The sequence below is a fragment of the Schistocerca cancellata genome, chromosome 4 (assembly GCF_023864275.1).
Source record: "Schistocerca cancellata isolate TAMUIC-IGC-003103 chromosome 4, iqSchCanc2.1, whole genome shotgun sequence".
Taxonomy (NCBI): domain Eukaryota; kingdom Metazoa; phylum Arthropoda; class Insecta; order Orthoptera; family Acrididae; genus Schistocerca; species Schistocerca cancellata.
The window spans coordinates 361653595-361674033 of NC_064629.1; the positions used below are offsets into that span (position 1 = coordinate 361653595).

The 20439-nt window shown below is 42.5% G+C and overlaps 1 protein-coding gene and 1 long non-coding RNA gene across 2 annotated transcripts in view; one reads left to right on the top strand and one right to left on the bottom strand.

Annotated features, from left to right (window-relative positions):
• Positions 1 to 20439, bottom strand: part of LOC126185145 (uncharacterized) — a 111440-nt gene that overhangs the window by 64748 nt on the left and 26253 nt on the right. The gene's annotated exons all lie outside the window — the stretch shown is intronic.
• LOC126185141 (solute carrier family 41 member 2-like) overlaps positions 3439 to 20439 on the top strand; it is a 994709-nt gene continuing 977708 nt past the window's right edge. Inside the window, exon 1 of the mRNA XM_049927981.1 lies at positions 3439 to 3733. The gene's annotated coding sequence lies outside the window, so the exon portion shown is untranslated. The remainder of the gene's footprint in view (positions 3734 to 20439) is intronic.

Below are 20439 nucleotides of genomic sequence, written 5' to 3' on the forward strand. Positions count from 1 at the left end.
GCCCTGCTTCTAAGTCGAACAGCTTGCAGCTGGACAGATCTTGACCCACGGAAGATCAGCCCGCCACTCATCCTCAGCCCGTCAGCCTCCTGGCCGGCGGGTATGGCAGCTCGGAGTGTTCAAGTTCCCCAGCAATTGGATGGCTGCGGTCTCGTAGAAGCAGTCTCCAAACTGTCAGTGGCTGGCAACACTTCATTGTACGTCACCAGGTCATCATGCAACTAACGGAGCTGGCCTTTCGTCGGTATCAGTGACGCAGACGAAATGACCACTCTGTGCGCTGAGTGGAAGGAAGGATGTTTCATACGGTGGTCGATGAAGTGATTCCACCGTACTGGTGACCGAATGTGCTCCAGGTTTCCGAACCTCTAAGTATTATTTTCTGGACTAATGTTTAGTTTCAGAGCTTCAGAGCGGTTTTTATGCCAAATTTGCAGCCTGAAAGGCGTTCTGGCGTAGTCTTTAGATGCAGTTACTTCACGCTAGCCCCTTAGTAGTATATCATTACGTGTTCTATGGAATGATGCTATGGTGTTGAATAAAGTGTCCTAACGCTCTCGCTCTCGCTCTCTCGCGCTCTCGCGCTCTCGCGCTCTCGCGCTCTCTCGCGCTCTCTCGCGCTCTCTCGCTCTCTCTCTCTCTCTCTCTCTCTCTCTCTCAGGCACACACACACACACACGCAGTGTGTGTCAGTATACTACTTGCTTGTTAAGTGTTCCGGTGCCCCCGACTGTTTATACCCGTAACGCGACCATTGCATACCATACAAAGCACTACTGATCAAATATTTTATTCTTCGCTATATTACTATTTTACTGTGCAAGAATTTGTTGTGATTCCGGTGTTTTCATAGTTTTATCCACCCGCTGCATATTTTCGTCACAGACAAACAAGAGTCAAAATAGCTCATAGTGTCCCACAGTAAGAACATTTCGATCTCCAATGCAAATGAGCAACATTTATTTGAAATCCTAGCTAAACTACTCAAATATGAATCGGAAAACTTTGTTAAACCTCAGTAATATACATCACCACTTTTGTAACTGCAACTTCTTGAGAATCAAATGCTTTAGGCAACTCATTACTCAAGAAACATTAAGAGCAAATTTCTAAAAGTAATTTTACAGCCTAAGGATCGAATGCATCTGCTGTATCGACAACACGTTTTCACCCTCTAGAGCTTGACAAGTAAATGGCGAAATTCGTGAGTCGAAAAGTCTTCCTTCCAGCACCACAGAAAGGCAGTCGTAACTGGCCAATCAGCGGTCACTCCCCCTTACGTGCCTTTTCCTTTCATTACATTTTTTTCCTAGTTAATCCATGATATAACGAAACTGATTTTACAATGGTATACAGTCGATCGACACATGCGAGAATCGTTTTTTCAAAATTCGTAATCTAATTTTATGTACACATTACTTGCTGATTCGAGGAATGATGCCAGGGGTCGGAAGGTCCGAGCTGTTCAGTACTGAGGAAATGGGATAATATATTTTTTTTTTTATTTGGTGGTGTCAGTCAGGTGCAAGATTAGACACATTAGGCTGCTATCAATGAGAGTACTTGTTGCCCACAGTTTATCTTTCTGTACTGAGGCTATTCGTGGCTTTTGGTAGCATATTTTATGACTAGTTACGATTGATAACAAGGTGTATGGTTTGAGAATGAGCGTGTCAGCCCGAAACTTGTAACCACGCTTGGCGAGACACAGAAATTACAAATAAACAAAAAGAGTACGTAAAGCGTCACAGCGATCTAACTTTTGCTATGCTGTCAGTGAGATTTATGTTCTGCAGAACTCTGATCGTGCACTGGCATACGTGCGACAATTCTTAAATGAAAATGGTTCATTTTACAAAGTATCTGTGATAACTACCAGAGGTGTAGGGAGCTGAAAACCTTATGTTATAAGATATTTTATTTTAAAAGTTATGAATGGTCGTTGTTATCAAGAAAAATAAATAATATCAGCCTATGTGATTTCCGGCTCTCGTTCGTGGTTCTGTGTACCAATGTTTCGGAAGTACAATTGGTGTCTAACTACCCATCGAAAATAAGGTTACTAGAGAAGGATCACAAGCTCCGACTGGGAAAGGAAAGATGGGGAATTAGTCATGCCCTTTTCAAGAGGAGTCATCCCGTCATTTGCCATAGACGATTTAGGGAAATTACAGAATACCTAAACCTGAATCGAACCACCGTCCGCCTGAATGCGGGTCTAGTGTCTAAATTTTAGTATCTTACAGTGCCGCTAATAACTCGTAGAAAGAACCTTTAGCTGATCACGTATCATAACTACCAGCCGACGTTATCATCTTAGGCTACGCTTTCGGAAATCTCTCCTTGTGCTTCAGACTTAGCTCGCTACAATTTCGGCTTCTTTCTGGTTTTCGGTTGTTTTACTGATCTACTTCGGTCCAATACCTGTTGAGTAGAGTGCCTCCAACTATGGCACCTCGTGCTACTGCAGTTGCACCGCTTTAGGTTGTGACTTCCGCAGTTTCGCTGCTCTGCTCAAGTCACCATACGAATGTGTTTCTGCCATTACAGTGAAAAATTAAGAACTGGTCATCTTTTCCCGTCCAACATTCCCGATTATATTCCAGACGCCTTCGCAGGCATCTATTCTGATTAATAACACTGAAAAACAAACAGTCATACTTGCTGCAGGAAACAATACATGCACAATATTTTATTCTTCTTTGGTTATGCACTCTTCAAGTGAGTTCATAGATGTCAAGTCTCAATTATATTTACTGATTCCATCACATTTGTAATCTCTCTCTCTCTCTCTCTCTCTCTCTCTCTCTCTCCCTCTCTCTCCACAAGCGCGCGCGCGCGCGCGCACACACACACACACACACACACACACACACACGCCCGACGACCTCCTCTAGGCTTACGCTACATTATTACGGTTCTAGATACGCTTGCTATCGTATCTTTAATTGTGAACTCCGTCCATTCTCCTATGATTTTACCACTGTGTGGTTCGATGAGATCTTCGACTATAACACAAGTAGATTCATTTTGATGGGTTATACTATATAAGCATTTCAAAATGGCTTTACAGCCGAAAGTCCGCAGTAATGAAACCAAATAAAGGGATATATAAGCAGATAGTATGGTAGAATGTTATATCTCGGAGTTATTATGGGTTGGATGGAAACAGTGTGCAAAGTTTATGTCATTGGCAGTGAACAGCCTTTCCTAACGCTTAAAAGTTCGAACTCGTCTGAAACTAAGAGGTACTTGCTTGACCGGCAGAACCGCCTCCCACGGAAGTAAAAAAAAAGAACACAAATAGCGGACGTAACTTGTCCCTCAGTGAAATTCTCTTTCTAGCAACTTACTTCATGAGTGCACACCAACTTTGAAAGTAGATAATTTAGCATTGGGTATATTGACAGAATACCTCTTTGTTCTTAGCGAATAAAAACGAATGGCACTAATTTTGTCTCATGGTAAAGCTACTGACTAAACCGGTTCTCATTCCACTTATTACGTGTCTACAAGCGGGAGCAGTATCCTCCGGAATTCCGAGGTCGATGGATGTCGAGCAGGTTGAGTGCACGTGGACCAGAGCTCTCAGTGCTGTTCCAATGTTTGTGTGTTGCTCAACTCTGAGAGGCGTGACATTCAAATTTTAAGAAGGAGAAGAAACTGGAAGTTATCATCACAGCGTGCGGAAACCTGCTTCTTGCAGCATAGGAGGACTGCCAACACGTGAACAGTAAGTCCTCACGTTCATTTCATGGTTAATTAACAATAAATAATGGTTGTTTAACATCGTCTACGGGTGTACATATAAAGTACGACGTGATGCGCTGTTGTATGCGTGCTGACAGAGGTCAGTGGTGCGCAGTCAAGATAGAATTTGACAGGAAGCCCCCGTCTGCGCAGCACATAATGCTGTACAAGAAGATACATTCGTTTTTTTAAATTTGACAGGAAGCCCCCGTCTGCGCAGCACATAATGCTGTACAAGAAGATACATTCGTTTTTTTAAGTGTCCATCTAAATTAACCACTCCAATCTTCTACACAATATTTCGATCACTAATTTTGGTGTCCTTGTAACTGGATGTTTCTCTCGTCCACCTGCACAGACATAGACAGTAGAACAATTCACAGCTTAGGTTCGATAGAACAGAAATACTTGTACCATATGATACTACTGAGGGGTGACTTCACTTAGCTAGTGCTGACATGGCATATTATGCATATACTTTTCTGATCTGCTCTGTACTCAGCCAACAGGCCAGATATAGCCAAACCAGCCTAATGTCTTTTGTGAGACGGCTCAGTGAACAACAGCTCATAAAGCTAAGCATACAAAATAAGAACTGTTGCTAACTCTGCTACTATATTACTTCATGAGGATTCACATGATTAAAACTCACGTAATGATTTGAAATTGAACATTTTATTAGAAGCAGGTCACCAACAAATTTGATTGTGGATACAACTAAGACATAAACAAATAGTGAAGTGTTATATGTGTTTTATCCGAAAAGAATGAAGTGTGCTTCCTACATCCGTTAAGGCACAATGGTTCTCGAATATGAGAATTCATCGTTCTCATATAAAGAGTAAGAAATATGTAATCTAATTTTATTTTTCCCTTTTTTACATTTTTAGCATCGTTTAATAATTATGGGTCATTAAATATCATCAAAAAGATATTTTTTCTTTATTTTTTCATCGCATTTCGAAATGTCTTTATGTAATAAATAAAATTTTACTCATTTTACTTTATAATTCAACTTTTCATCTCAGTATAACCGACCCAGCAACTGGAAGGTTTCGTGAGCCAAGCTGCAGAATGTAGTCTTATCAAATACATAATACATACAAATCATGCATCAAATACATAAATACATACATTACTGGAGAAAAATCTAACAACCAGTCAGTTTTAACAATTACGTTATTGTAAAACCATGATAAGTTTTTAGGGCTAATTACAACGCTGTTTTCATATCTTCTGATGGCATAATAATTTTTTATCTGTTTACATATTACAAATATGAGTCTTGTAAGAAAAGTGTTATCGTATGCATATTTGATCCTCGAGATCTCATTTTATGATAAGACCCTTTGGATACGAGAATATTAAGATGGAGGTTGCAGAAGTAGGAGAGCACTATGAAAAGTAATGTCTCCGAATTTAAAGCTTTTTAAATAAAACAAACGTTATTAACATTCTACCTATTTATTCTTGATGTCTATATATTTGCAGACCTTTTCTGCTAGAGGGAACCGAATTGTAGCTTGTAACATGGCGGTGTGTAATGTTAACTATAGCAGTGTGTGGGAAACAGTGTGCTGTAATCTAGTTCCGAATTCGAAGAGTTCGTTTACACATAGAGCACCGTCCACTTCAGCATGACAATGCCAAACCACACACGAGCGCTGCGACATCTGCAACAGCCCGCGCCTTGGGTTCACTGTAATCGGTAATCCTCCTTACAGTCCCGACTTCGCCATATCCAATTTTCATATGTTTCCAGAATTTAAAGCATATCTCTGAGGACTTCATTTTGGTAGTGATGAAACGGTGCAAGCAGAGGTGAATTTTTGATTCCATCAACAAGGTCAAACACTCTACTGTGACGATATCAAGAGACTGGTCTCTGGTTAGGAGAGATGTGTTCGTCGCCAGGGTAGCTATTCTGAGAAATAAATATGTAGACATGAAGATTAAAGATGTACAGGCTTTAATAGTTTTCACATTAAAAAATTCGGGGGCTTTACTTTCCAGCACGCCCTCGCAGTTTCCTAAATATTGTTTGAAAGGATAATTTGAGAAACAGGAAACTTCGGTTATTAATAATTGCTTCGCCACTCCCTTACAAGGGAATCTAAATGTATGGGTTGTGAAAAGCATATTTTAAACCACAAACTCATTTCCTTAAAACAGTTCGGGATGTGTAACAGCATGTTCCATGAAAATGCGTAATAGAAGGATTCACTGATACAGAAGCAAATAAAATCATAAACGTAATAAGATATTGCAATGCACTCACTGTTTGTAACTTTTTTCTGTTTTGAAATTATCCTCCAATAAACGATAATTTTCATTGATGTCCTTCGACAGAACAGGATAAAAAAAATAATGTTTACATTCTAGAAAACTGCATGTCATTAGCCATGTTACGAGGGCTATCCACAAAGTACATTACGTTTTGGAATTAAAAATTAATAAAGTATTGGAAATTTTTTTAATTATATACAGATGAAAGCCACACTTAAATACTACTTTTCTACATAGTTGCCATTTAAATTAAGGCACTTATCGTAGCGATGGACGAGCTTGGAAATTCCTTCGTCGTAAAATTCGGCCGCCTGCGCCTTCAACCACGTGGTTACCTCTTCTTGAAGCTGTGCGTCGTCATCAAAACGCTGCATAGCCAACCATTTCTTCATTGCTGGGAATAAGTGGAAGTCGCTCGGTGCCAGGTCGGGACTGTACGGCGGATGAGGAAACAGCTCCCACTTAAAAGATTCGAGAATTTCACGAGTGGAATTTGCCGTGTGGGCCCGGGCGTTGTCGTGAATCAGCAAGATCTTTGAGCCCAAATTTCCCCTGCGCTTGTTTTGTATTCCTCTTCTGAGGTTGTGCAGAGTTTGGCAATACCTTTGAGAGATTATTGTAGTGCCTCTTTCCAGGAAATCCATAAAAATCACACCTTTTCTGTCCCAAAAGACAGTCGCCATCACCTTCCTTGCCGACATTGTCTGTATGCATTTCTTGGGTTTTTGGGGGGAATTTGTGTGCCGCCACTGCAATGACTGCAATTTTGTCTCGTAGTTCACATGCTTAAAACATGTTTTGTCACCAGTAACGATGCGATCGAGTAATGAGTCGCCATCTTTCTCGTAAGCGTCCAAAAACGTTAACGCTGCAGCCATTCGCTGATTTTTGTGAAACTCTGTCAAGATTTTTGGTATCCATCTTGCACAAATCTTGTGGTAACCAAGCTTTCCGGTAATGATTTCGTGCAACAAACTTCGTGAAATTTGTGGAAAACTCAGAGAGTTCCGTTATTGTGAAATTACGGTTTTCACAGACCGCGGCATCGACTTTTTCGACAAGTTCGGCAGTCACTATGCTGGGTCTTCCACTTCGCTCTTCGTCGTGAACGTTAGTTCTGCCATTTTTAAATTTTATGACCCATTGACGCACTCCACCTTCAGTGATTATGTTGTCCCCATACACTTCACAAAGCTGCCGATAGATTTCTATCGGTGTACAGTTTTTTGCAGTCAGAAACCTTATTACAGCACGCACTTCACACTTCGCGGCATTTTCAATTAACGCTGACATTTCAAACTGTCACAGTAACTCAACGGAGTACAGCACGAACCTCTCACTAGCACGGCAGGATGCCGACAGAGCGGCGGAATGCCATGACACCAAGATGGCCGCGCTAGCCCCGCCCCTAACGGACACAAACGAAAACGTAATGTACTTTGTGGATAGCCCTCGTACTTTAGGGGAGCGTTTTACTAAAGTACTTGGCGATAAACCTTTGCAGCAATACGCGAAGCAGAAACGCACGTAGCTAGGGTTGTCGATAGTGTCACCCACACCACTCATTAGAATGAAGCAAACCAAATAGGAGCGACACGGTTATCAACAGTATCTGACAACATCGTAGGTTGCTCAGCCTTGGAAACGAAATGTGTTCTTTCGATATGTGGGGTGAAGCCCGTTTTAAGACTAGTATCAAATATGCCTGTCTCTGGCTCTGTTTCTGTCTCTTTTTCTCTCTCTCCCCTTCTCTCTCTCTCTCTCTCTCTATCTCTCTCTCTCTCTCTCTCTCTCTCTCTCTCACACACACACACACACATAGCGGCTCACCGCCGGGTGCAAGTCTTTTTATGTGACGCTGTTTAATCGACATACGAGTAGGTGTTGATGAGGACAACACAACACCCAGCCACCGAGCGGATAAAATCTCCGACCCGGCTGGAAGTCGAACCCTAGCCCCTTCGATTGGCATTCAGCCACGGTGACCCCTTTGCCACCGAAGTGGATGTCAAATAAGGAAACTGAGGTAGCCGAATGGGAACAATCTGTCTATAATAAGCAAGTCAGAGTGGAAAACAACGCAAACACATCCTACGGATCGCCACATTCCAACCGGAAGTCTACCGTTAGAAACGTCTGAATATCAGGTCGCTGACTCAGGCCTGTACGGTGGCGCTTCATTCTGAGGTAGCCGGCCGGAATAGTGCCAGAGGTAGTATGTTTCACTGCCAGTTCTTAGCAGACAAGGCAAGGAGAGCTGCTAAGTTTCTCATAATCAAACTTCGAGCCAATGTCCTAACTTAAAACCTAAACCTCTTCCGCAGTGTATCATGGAGTGACCCCATGTGACGGAGATCCATCTCTCGGATGCGGACGTAGAGCTCGACGGCCCACATACTGCTAGTCGACAGGAGTAGTGTAAGTGCCGAAACTGGGTTTCTACGTCTACATGCAAACTCCGCAAGCCACCGCCTGGTGTATGGCGGATGGCATCATGCACCACTACTAATAAATTCCTTCCTATTCTAGACTTTTCTTGTCTTCGTAGTCCTTCGTGAAGTATACGTTAGCGGATGTATAATCATTCTACAGCCATCCTCAAATGCTCGTTCTTTAAGCTTTCTCCAAAGTGAATCGCGAAAGAACGTCGTCTTCCCTCCAGGGATTCCCATTTGAGTTTTCGAAGCATCTCCGTAACACTGATGTGTTGATCGAACCTACCGGTAACAAATCTAGCAGCACGCTTCCGAACTGCTTCTGTGTATTCCTTTGATCCGACCAGGTTGGGATCCCAAACACTCGAGCAATATCCAAGAATGGGTCGCACAAGTATTCTATATGCGGTCTCTTCTGTAGACGAGCCATACTTTCCTAAAATTCTCTCAATAAACCGAAGGCAATCATTCGTCTTCCACAGTGCCATCCTTATGAACTCGTACCATTTCATATCGCTTTGCAACGTTAGGTCTAGGTATTCAATCTACATGAATCTGTCAAGCATCACACCATTAATAGTGTATACGAACATTACAGAATTGTTTTTCTTGCGTATCTGCATTAACTTGCATTTCTCCACAGTTAGAGCAAGCTGCCATTCATCACACCAAATAGAAATTCTGTCATCCTGTATTCTTCTACAGTCACTTAACGAAGATTCGTCATCATTTACTACAGCATCATCAGCGAACAGTCGCAGATTGATGCTCTTCCTCTCCCTTGTCTCATCGTGAAGAGTGCAAACACTACATTGCAATATACACGTAGAACAGTAACTTTCACTGAACAGATTCATTTAAGCCACGCTTCGCTAAAGAGGAAAGGACTTTCCAATTAGGTTGCAAAGTATACCCTTCGGGTTTTAGCAACCAACAAGTCCATACGACTATTTCTGTTAAGCGGAGTTCATCGCCTAGACTTCGACTTCGTGGTGCGCCTAGAATTCGGGGAGTCAACAACGAGTGCAGAACGAGCTTCCTCCTCTGCTTACAGAAGCGCAGATGCCTCAGAAATCAGGGGTCGGACTTTCTCGTCACGATAATAATCACAGTTATTATTTATATGCAGTTACCACACTACGTTTCTCTCAGTCAGAACGCTGGTCTCTAAGAAATGCCGGTTTGCAATGACGTAGTACTATACCGAGGAATTCTACAGAAAATGAGTTCTTATCGGATATCTAACCACGTTTGCAACTACACTGAAGATTTCCTTTCAAGTACGACTCGACGTTTCATGCCGGATGGAGAGCCAACAGCAGACATTGAAGTACCATATGACGTTACCCAGGGGAGTATATTAGGACTGTGTCTATCAATTTTATGCATTGACTTAGACTGTCACAGTAGCCGAATGGTCGCCGGCAAGGTACCTCAGCGTGCTCGGTCACGGGACTGACCTTAAAATTCGCGGCTCACGAGGCGGAGAGTCAATGTGGAGGCTGGCCGTGTGGCTTCGCCCGCTCCGCCTGTGAGTGGACATGAGGCCGCTCCTTCAGCAAGGTCCGAGCAGGCACACGGGGGGAGGGGTTTATTAGTTATTGGGAGCTCCAACGTTAGGCGGGTGATGGAGCCCCTTAGGGAAATAGCGGAAAGGTCGGGGAAGAAGGCCAGTGTTCACTCCGTCTGCTTGCCGGGGGGTCTCATCCGAGATGTGGAGGAGGCCCTGCCGGCGGCGATAGAGAGCACTGGGTGCACCCGACTGCAAATTGTTACTCATGTCGGCGCCAATGACTCCTGCCGTCTGGGTTCAGAGGTCATCCTTAGTTCGTACAGGCGGTTGGCGGAGTTGGTGAAGGCGGAAAGCCTCTCTCGCGGGGTAGAATCTGAGCTAACTATTTGTAGTATCATTCCCAGAACCGATCACGGTCCTCTGGTTTGGAGCCGAGTGGAAGGCTTAAACCAGAGGCTCAGACGATTCTGCGGAGATCTGAGGTGCAAATTTCTCGACCTCCGCTATCGGGTGGAGAAATGTAGGATCCCCCTGAACAGGTCAGGCGTGCACTACACGCAGGAAGCGGCTACAAGGGTAGCGGAGTACGTGTGAAATGCACATGTCGGTTTTTTAGGTTAGAGAATTCCCTCCATAGGCCCGACAAGACGCCTCCTGAGACGCGGCAAGGTAGGAGTACGCAAAATGCAACAGGGAATAACAACACTAATGTGCTAATAGTAAACTGCAGGAGCGTCTACAGAAAGATCCCAGAACTGCTCTCATTAATAAACGGTCACAATGCCCACATAGTACTAGGGACGGAAAGTTGGCTGAAACCAGACGTAAACAGTAATGAAATCCTAAACTCAGATTGGAATGTATACCGCAGAGACAGGCTGGACAGTGAAGGGGGAGGCGTGTTTATAGCGATAAGAAGTGCAATAGTATCGAAGGAAATTGACGGAGATCCGAAATGTGAAATAATTTGGGTGAAGGTCACGTTTAAAGCAGGCTCAGACATGGTAATTGGATGTCTCTATAGGCTCCCTGGCTCAGCAGCTGTTGTAGCTAAGCACCTGAAGGATAATTTGGAAAATATTTCGAGTAGATTTCCCTACCATGTTATAGTTCTGGGTGGAGATCTTAATTTGCCGGATATAGACTGGGAGACTCAAACGTCCATAACGGGTGGCAGGGACAAAGAATCCAGTGAAATTTTTTAAGTGCTTTATCTGAAAACTTCCTTGAGCAGTTAAACAGCGAAGCGACTCGTGGCGATAACATATTACACCTTCTGGCGACAAACAGACCCGAACTATTTGAAACAGTTAACGCAGAACAGGGAATCAGCGATCATAAAGCGGTTACTGCATCGATGATTTCAGCAATAAATAGAAATATTAAAAAAGGTAGGAAGATTTTTCTGTTTAGCAAAAGTGACAAAAAGCAGATTTCAGAGTACCTAACGGCTCGACACAAAAGTTTTGTCTCAAGTACAGATAGTGTTGAGGATCAGTGGACAAAGTTCAAAACCATCGTACAATACGCGTTAGATGAGTATGTGCCAAGAAAAGATTGTAAGAGATGGGAAAGAGCCACCGTGATACAACAACCGAGTTAGAAAACTGCTACGGAAGCAAAGGAAACTTCACAGCAAACATAAACATAGCCAAAGCCTTGCAGACAAACAAAATTTACGCGAAGCGAAATGTAGTGTGTGGAGGGCTATGCGAGAGGCGTTCAATGAATTCGAAAGTAAAGTTTTATGTACTGACTTGGCAGAAAATCCTAAGAAATTTTGGTCTTATGTCAAAGCGGTAGGTGGATCAAAACAAAATGTCCAGACACTCTATGACCAAAATGGTACTGAAACAGAGGATGACAGACTAAAGTCCGAAATACTAAATGTCTTTTTCCAAAGTTGTTTCAGAGAGGAAGACTGCACTGTAGTTCCTTCTCTAGATTGTCGCACAGATGACAAAATGGTAGATATCGAAATAGAGGGATAGTAAAACAATTAAAATCGATCAAAAGAGGAAAGGCCGCTGGACCTGATGGGATACCAGTTCGATTTTACACAGAGTACGCGAAGGAACTTGGCCCCCTTCTTGCAGCGGTGTACCGTAGGTCTCTAGAAGAGCGTAACGTTCCAAAAGATTGGGAAAGGGCACAGGTCATTCCCGTTTTCAAGAAGGGACGTCTAACAGATGTGCAGAACTACAGACCTAAATCTCTAACATCGATCAGTTGTAGAATTTTGGAACACGTATTGTGTTCGAGTATAATGACTTTTCTCGAGACTAGAAATCTACTCTGTAGGAATCAGCATGGGTTTTGAAAAAGACGGTCGTGTGAAACCCAGCTCGCGCTATTCGTCCACGAAACTCAGAGGGCCATAGACATGGGTTCACAGGTAGATGCCGTGTTTCTTGACTTCCGCAAGGCGTTCGATACAGTTCCCCACAGTCGTTTAGTGAACAAAGTAAGAGCATATGGACTATCAGACCAATTGTGTGATTGGATTGAAGAGTTCCTAGATAACAGAACGCAGCATGTCATTCTCAATGGAGAGAAGTCTTCCGAAGTAAGAGTGATTTCAGGTGTGCCGCAGGGGAGTGTCGTAGGACCGTTGCTATTCGCAATATACATAAATGACCTTGTGGATGACATCGGAAGTTCACTGAGGCTTTTTGCAGATGATGTTATGGTATAACGAGAGGTTGTAACAATGGAAAATTGTACTGAAATGCAGGAGGATCTGCAGCGAATTGACGCATGGTGCAGGGAACGGAAATTGAATCTCAATGTAGACAAGTGTAGTGTGCTGCGAATACATAGAAAGAAAGATCCCTTTCATTTAGCTACAATATAGCATGTCAGCAACTAGAAGCAGTTAATGCCATAAATTATCTGGGAGTACGCATTAGGAGTGATTTAAAATGGAATGATCATGTAAAGTTGCTCGTCGGTAAGGCAGATGCCAGACTGAGATTCATTGGAAGAATCCTAAGGAAATGCAGTCCGAAAACAAAGGAAGTAGTTTACAGTACGCTTGTTCGCCCGCTGCTTGAATACTACTCAACAGTGTGGGATCCGTACCAGATAGGGTTGATAGAAGAGATAGAGAAGATCCAACGGAGAGCAGCGCGCTTCGTTACAGGATCATTTAGTAATCGCGAAAGCGTTACGGAGATGATAGATAAACTCCAGTGGAAGACTCTGCAGGAGAGACGCTCAGTAGCTCGGTACGAGCTTTTGTTGAAGTTTCGTGAACATACCTTCACTGAAGAGTCAAGCAGTATATTGCTCCCTCCTACGTATATCTCGCGAAGAGACTATGAGAATAAAATCAGAGAGATTAGAGCCCACACAGAGGCATACCGACAATCCTTCTTTCCACGAACAATACGAGACTGGAATAAAAGTGAGAACCGATAGAGGTACTCAAGGTACCCTCCGCCACACACCGTCAGGTGGCTTGCTGGGTATGGATGTAGATGTAGATGTAGATGTAGAAAATGAGGAATTTGCGTAAATCTGAATGTGATTGATGCTGACTGGAACAATATTTATTTGTATATGATTTACTGTGACAAAGTGTCCCCCTGAACACTAGTCGACTGCATCTAACTTGATACAATGAAGGTATCAAATATAAACAATGATTACTTAAACACTAAAATTTATTCTCAAAAATGTTTATTAAACAATACATAAATTCTACTATGAAAACCGTGACATTTATGTTTCCAAACTCAGGTGTAATGTTAAGAGGATACCAGTGTTACTTGCCCATCTACGAATTTACTACTTACTCACTTGAGAATTTACACTTTCATAAAGTGTAACGGTAATTACGATCTAAGTAATCCTACAAATTCCTGATCCGAACAATGATTGGAAGTTGGTTACTATCCCGATGTTCACACATTCAGTACAAGATCGATGAACTTGAGACAAGCGAACATTCTGAATTTCACAAGTGTGAAATCGAATTGAACTACTCTCCCAGTGCTCCGAATTATGCTAGCCATAAATATTATATTGTTCCGCCGAGCTGTACTCTGCAGAAGTGCTGGCTCCTTCGTAAAAACGATGTTGTCAGCATCCACTCGCAACTCAAAGATGTTGCGAACTCAACCACGATGCAACGCCAAGTCTATCCGTCATTTATTGCTGCCGTCCCCGAATTCGATCTGGACGCTTCCGCGACCTCCATAACTGAACCGCAAGTTTATGCGGACACTTTCGCTACCAAACCCAAAGTACCTCTCACATGACGCTCACTTACGCCCTCCTAATTCCTTTCAGCCAAACAATGCTAAGTGCCAATTCCAAAATTAACAAGCACTGCCACCCAATCGCGAGGAATCCCTGCAATTAGAGAATCCCGCCAAAATAAAGCGTCTCCTTCAGATGCCAACCACAACATGAACATCACCCCTACTACTAAAAAACTTTGACTTCAGCTCTGCGCTCTTTGCGTCACGCACTATTACTCCAGTCGCAACTGAGGACTTCAGAAATAAAAAAGAGTCACTACGTGGCTTAAATTTGTTTCTTGTAGCCCTTCTTCCTCTTGCACTTAGTACTACTCGTCTCTCCAGCTGGAAGTTAGGCTGTACAGTCGTGTATGTTGACAATAGCCTGCCGCCCCATCTGTTCCACTGACAACTGTTGTTTTGCAAGTGTGTTTCTATGGCATGGAAACGGTGCTTTTCCTAACGTGAGTTTCCATTTAGAATTATGCCTACTTGTACCTGCCAAAGGCTGTCAAAGTGTGCAACGAGAATTTAGAAACACTATGTATAGATAGATCATACGTCGAATTAAGCACCACTCAATGAATCGTCGCTCTTGCTTCAGAGTGTGTTATTTTGATCAGAACGCCTGGAGAAGTTTCTGCTCATTAACTACAGAAGGCTTATACCGAGAAATAAATGACGACATTCTTAGCAGCCCGGGATATTCCCAGGAAAAAGTGCTACAGACGAAATCACAGAAGTCAAATAACAAGTGATACTTGTGACCGGAGCAGCAGAATAATGCTTTCAACTGAAAGTACTTGTATCGAGATGTGAAAAGATAAGATAAACGCCGAACGTGCCTTTCGATAGCAGGAAACTCTCTTCCAGGCGAAAGGAAAACCAGTCAGATACAAATAAATCAGTTGCTTCAAGTTGGTAAAAGGAGTGTTAGGTCTCTTCACAATAAGGGGCTAGAGGAAAATTCAGAAAAGAACACGAGTCAGGTTGTGACTTCAGTTACAATGTTTTCATTCACAGTCGTTCTTTAAAAGGAACGTTATACGCCTCCATCTGTCTCCGTAAGCGATATGACAGCTCTTTTTATATGACTTCACGATACATCCTGTAAGAGTGACTGAAATATAAGTGAAAGCAGAACGATATTCGTTATTATCGTAATCGTCATCGTCAGCAGTTTGACATCGACTGGTGGATAAATTACTCCTCTAATTTTACCGGACTTTCGACACGCACCCAAGTTCTTCTTGCATGCTTTAAAACGTCTGTCAAATAATAGTGATTGTCAGTGGTAAAATGTTGTGCTGTAGGGCGTATTGCAATGAAGATGTAGCGTGTGACAGTGCTCCACTTGTAAGAATACTGCAGTGCACGACATTACTATGTCTCCCTCCCCCCTCCTCCTTTTTTTCCGGGCGCAAACACGACGGCGCTGCCATCCTCGTCAGTTCGCTTTGTGTTGTCAGATAATGTTTTAAATGTTTTAAATTCAGTTGCATTCTTCATGGCTTCCCATACCCTTTTAACAGTTTCGTCCTCTTAGAAAACAAAATCCGCTAATACGCTACTAAATAAAATGTCAGTTTCATACACTATTGTGAATCTGGACGTTGTATTCCAATGCAGTCAAAAGATAGCAGTAGATTTTAGATAATTTTAGTCATCTCTTCATTTTAACCTCTCTTAACCATACACAAAGATGAAAATTTCTGAAGATTTTTATTTCCAACTCGGTGGAACAACTCTAACCGAAAGCAGTCAGCTCGTTTTTTTTTCTTTTTATTTAATAGGGTTCGGAACCCGAGGGTCCTTACACCAATTTACATAACATTTCGTATATCTAGCAACACACGAGAGTAATAAGACAAAACATCTGCCACGTCCGCCGCTCGTGGTCTCGCGGTAGCGTTCTCGCTTCCCGAGCACGGGGTCCCGGGTTCGATTCCCGGCGGGGTCAGGGATTTTCACCTGCCTCGAGATGACTGGGTGTTTGTGTTGTCCTTATCATTTCATCATCATCCAGGAAAGTGGCGAAATTGGACTGAGCAAAGGTTGGGAAATTGTACGGGCGCTGATAACCACGCAGTTGAGCGCCCCACAAACCAAACATCATCATCAAAACATCTGCCACGGAAGCAATAAAAACCCCATAACATGAGAAAATACAATTGAGTATAGAACACGGATTCACGTTTCGCGTTATAAGCACTAGGTCATTACTAAACTATAGATAATGGAAGATTTACAAATAGCCTTATGCATAACTATTTGACAACATACGTTGAGAAATAAAAGAGGAAAACGCAATTTGCAATGTATATATAATATTACAATTACAACATTACAATTTACAGTATTGTAAAACATTATTGACAATGATGTGTCACCTGTACATACATAAATATGTGAGAACAATAGTTAGGACATTGCATGCTGGATGTCAATCTCAGTTTTGATTATTGACGCGGTAACAATACTAGTTTAGGACGTTTATGTTGTGCTCGCTATTGAGGCCATACCTGATGTTTGTAGAGATGCGAAGATGGGGCATGTCACCATGTGGGGCAAGCATACAACATGACTGATTGTATTACAGATTTATAAAGTAGGTGACTGTTTTCCCAGTTTGGAGAAATACTATCGGAATCGGAACTAAGTCGTCCCACTGGATTTCATCATTAAGTTGGTATCCATGTACTGGCACGTCTTTGTTTATTAAGGGATACGAGGTAGCTAATACACTGTGCACTTTGTTCGCGAAGTCGGTTATATATTTATTAAAGGTAAAATATTTGCCGAGGAGATCTCCAAGATATTTGGCGGAACCAGTCCAAGCAATACCTTCATTGTATAGCAGAAAAGGGGTATGTAAAGCGTGCCTTTTTCTTGTATACAGTCAGCTCAGCCAAGCTATTGCAAACTTCCCGCGCTTTCTTCCCAACCTAAGGAAGTCGGCGACTCCGACTGTGACGACGTGAAGTCTCCGACTCTGCAAAATCCTCTTCACGATCAGCACTTACACACATTCATCATCCTGATTCTAGACAGTGGCTGGACCCGTGGCATCAGACGAGCATTCTTTGATAATTGCTTTGACAAAGCAGCACAAATTACTATTCATTTTGAACCCAAAGTCTCAGGTCGGATCATCTCACGGGTCATCACCTCGGAGCCAGTCTCAAATCTGTGACGCAAACTGTTTCCGTTGTGGTTGCACAAGGTATTGCCAGTGATGTTCTAGGCTGATTATGAAACACCACTTACACATCAAACATGAGCGTGACAGTACACGGATATCAACATAATGAGGAAACCCAGTGGGACGACTTAGTTCGGGTTTCGATAGCATTTCATCCGTTTATCTAATCTAGAGGGTAACCTAATATGCTGGAAGACGTTTACGGAAATGCGACTGAAAACACTCGTGCACAAACAGACGGTCCAACGAAAACAAGTACAAGAAACACGTGCTTTGTCTTTGTGACATCCTGTATCTCAACTAAATTGCTGTGCTACAGTGTGACACAATACCTGCTCGTTTGTTCTAGCGTAGTCGTTTGAAGAGAGCGATAAGGAACGTGGCACAAGTAAGTTTAGAACCACAGTTGGATCTCCGTATCTCAAGCACATCCAGAGATGTTATGGGAAATTAAGGATTATGTGACTTCAAATACTTATTCAGATGACAAAAATTACCCTTGCGAAGCTCTTCCATAACGTTGGAGGAAATTGTGGATTTAGTTCAGGACAGCGTAGCACTTCAAGTCGGAATATCTGATTTGAAGACACAATATACTCTTGTAAACATATAGATGGTCCACACACTCATACATTTAGTAATTTTTTACTAATAAACGCATTTAAACCATTCAGTAGGGAATATTATTCCCACTGGAGGGATTTCGCTCCTGCATTAAGCCCCATTCGTATACTTACCGAAGCTTTTGTTTTCAAATGTTGGTATAATTTATCTTTCCATCTCGATTTCCGAAATACGCATTTTTGGAAATCTCAATAATAAAATACATCTGCTGATTTTATTTCAAGAAAGTGTTTGCGAATTTACATGTCAAAGCACAGCTTCATTTTTGGGGCTTCAGTTGACTACCGAAGAACCTTATTTATAAGGAACATAAGAAAATCACCGTAGAATACATTTAGACATCGTTAAAACTTGTAGTGCATTTGCGTATCTTACTGGTTTATGTTGCACATGTCTCTGTAATGACGTATCTTCCTGATGTTCCTCATGTATTTACATTAGAGTATGTTCATATGAAATTTTCAAAGCCGACACTACATATCTGAAAGAAGATCGCGGAATATATTAGACAACTACAACATAAGATTTACATATTCAATGGCAAAATAACAATAATAATACTGTCCCCCGTCCCCTCCGAGGGCGCGGTCAGTGAACCCTTCGAGAGCATATCAAGACCGGATTTATTCGGGCATAGCTAAGCAATGGTTCCTGAGCTGTGGCCTGGTAACGCCGCCGATATTCTGTGCTTCAGTGGTCACTGTGAGGCGTGACGATGTGTGTTTCTCAGAATGGGAGTTCTGATTTAACTGTCCCGATAGCGAGGATGCCATAAACTTTTATATACAAAATAAAAACTGTCTCAAGGTGTGCTGAGCGCCAGTGGTATGGATGGTACTGATGGTATAGATGGCTGTTGAGGCACAACAGTCGTTACCGAGCAACCTCTAAGTAATAACACTGATCGTTACAATATCCGCGTTTATACCTTGTTTGCATCGTCACAATACAATATCCTTCATATATGCTTGCGTGTCTGAAGGAACGGACACTGTCCTAGACGATTAGTGCTTTGGTAAACATTACGAAACAGATGTCAGCTGTTTGCGACATATGAAAATTTGTGCCGGACTGGGACTCGAATCCAGATTTCCTGCTTCTCGCGAGCAGTCGCCCTAACCACTTCGGCTGTCCCAGCACGCCTCCAGAAGCGATACCAAATTCCATATGTCTCGTAGTTACAACTCTCATGATAGCACTATTCGTGATTACCGCACAGAGAGACAAATATTGTATGGTAATTTTGGCCTGTTGAGGTGCAGACACATCATTGATGGTTACAATGTCTGTGTTAATACTGTGTCTGTATCTTCACAGCACTGTCCTTCAGACATGCATTTCTGCCTTATTGTGAGTGGAGTCTCGCGCTGCTGTCGCACATACTTACGCCGATGAAGCTGCAACTGCAGGTATCTGCTACGGAGCGCGAGCCTGTCTGTTGCCCAGTGACAGTTTCTTATTTGACATCCCACTTCACAGTTCTTGCATTTTACAAGCGTTATCTGCCGTTACGATGGCATAAACTATCGCTCATTGTCGCGGAATGTTGTGTAAATTTTTCCAAAAGCCATTATCACAGTTTTTTTCTTTACTGTTCACTGTTATATATCCTACACTGTGGTCTTTACGACTACTACTAATTGTCACTGTATATTCGATCCTTGACACTATTCTAGAGATTGCTACTGTCATATATTCACCGTTCATTTCAATTATTCAGTGTTACAGCCTACATCCATCCATCTTCATCTCATCAAGGGATGCCGTGTATAAGATTCTCCTTGCGTTGGCAAGACGTGTCCTGGCCCCTAGCTGTGACAGAGCAACCTTACAAGTGAAGTTGTCATTGGAGATGTGCAAATCCATGTGGTGCTATAATGGTGATAACTGGAGGAAATCCCTAACTACATGGCTGGCTTGCGGTAAAGAGCACATAGTTTAACTTTTTTAAGGGATGCCATTAAATGATTTCAGTGTTTTCAATTACATCACATTTCACTGTGCCCTAAATACGTTGCACAAGATATGTGTCATCCATATAATTCTGCCTTTGTGGGCAGATTACTTTTTAATTACTTTCAACGCACATACGCGACTGCACTATGGACTGGCCCGCGACTATGCAATCATAAATAATACTTTTAATGGTAATTATCATCAACTGACGAGAGCTGCAGGAAGTTCGACCATCTACTGTGGCCGCCACTCCCAGACTGCTTTTACACTGAAGAGCCAAATAAACTGGTACACCTACCTAATATACTGTAGGACCCTCGCGAGCACGCAGTAATGGTCAAGGGTGCCATTTCATTTCATAAAAGGGCCGCATTGATTGCCATCCGCAGCACTATTACGGGACATTCGCCGACTATATTCTACGCCCTA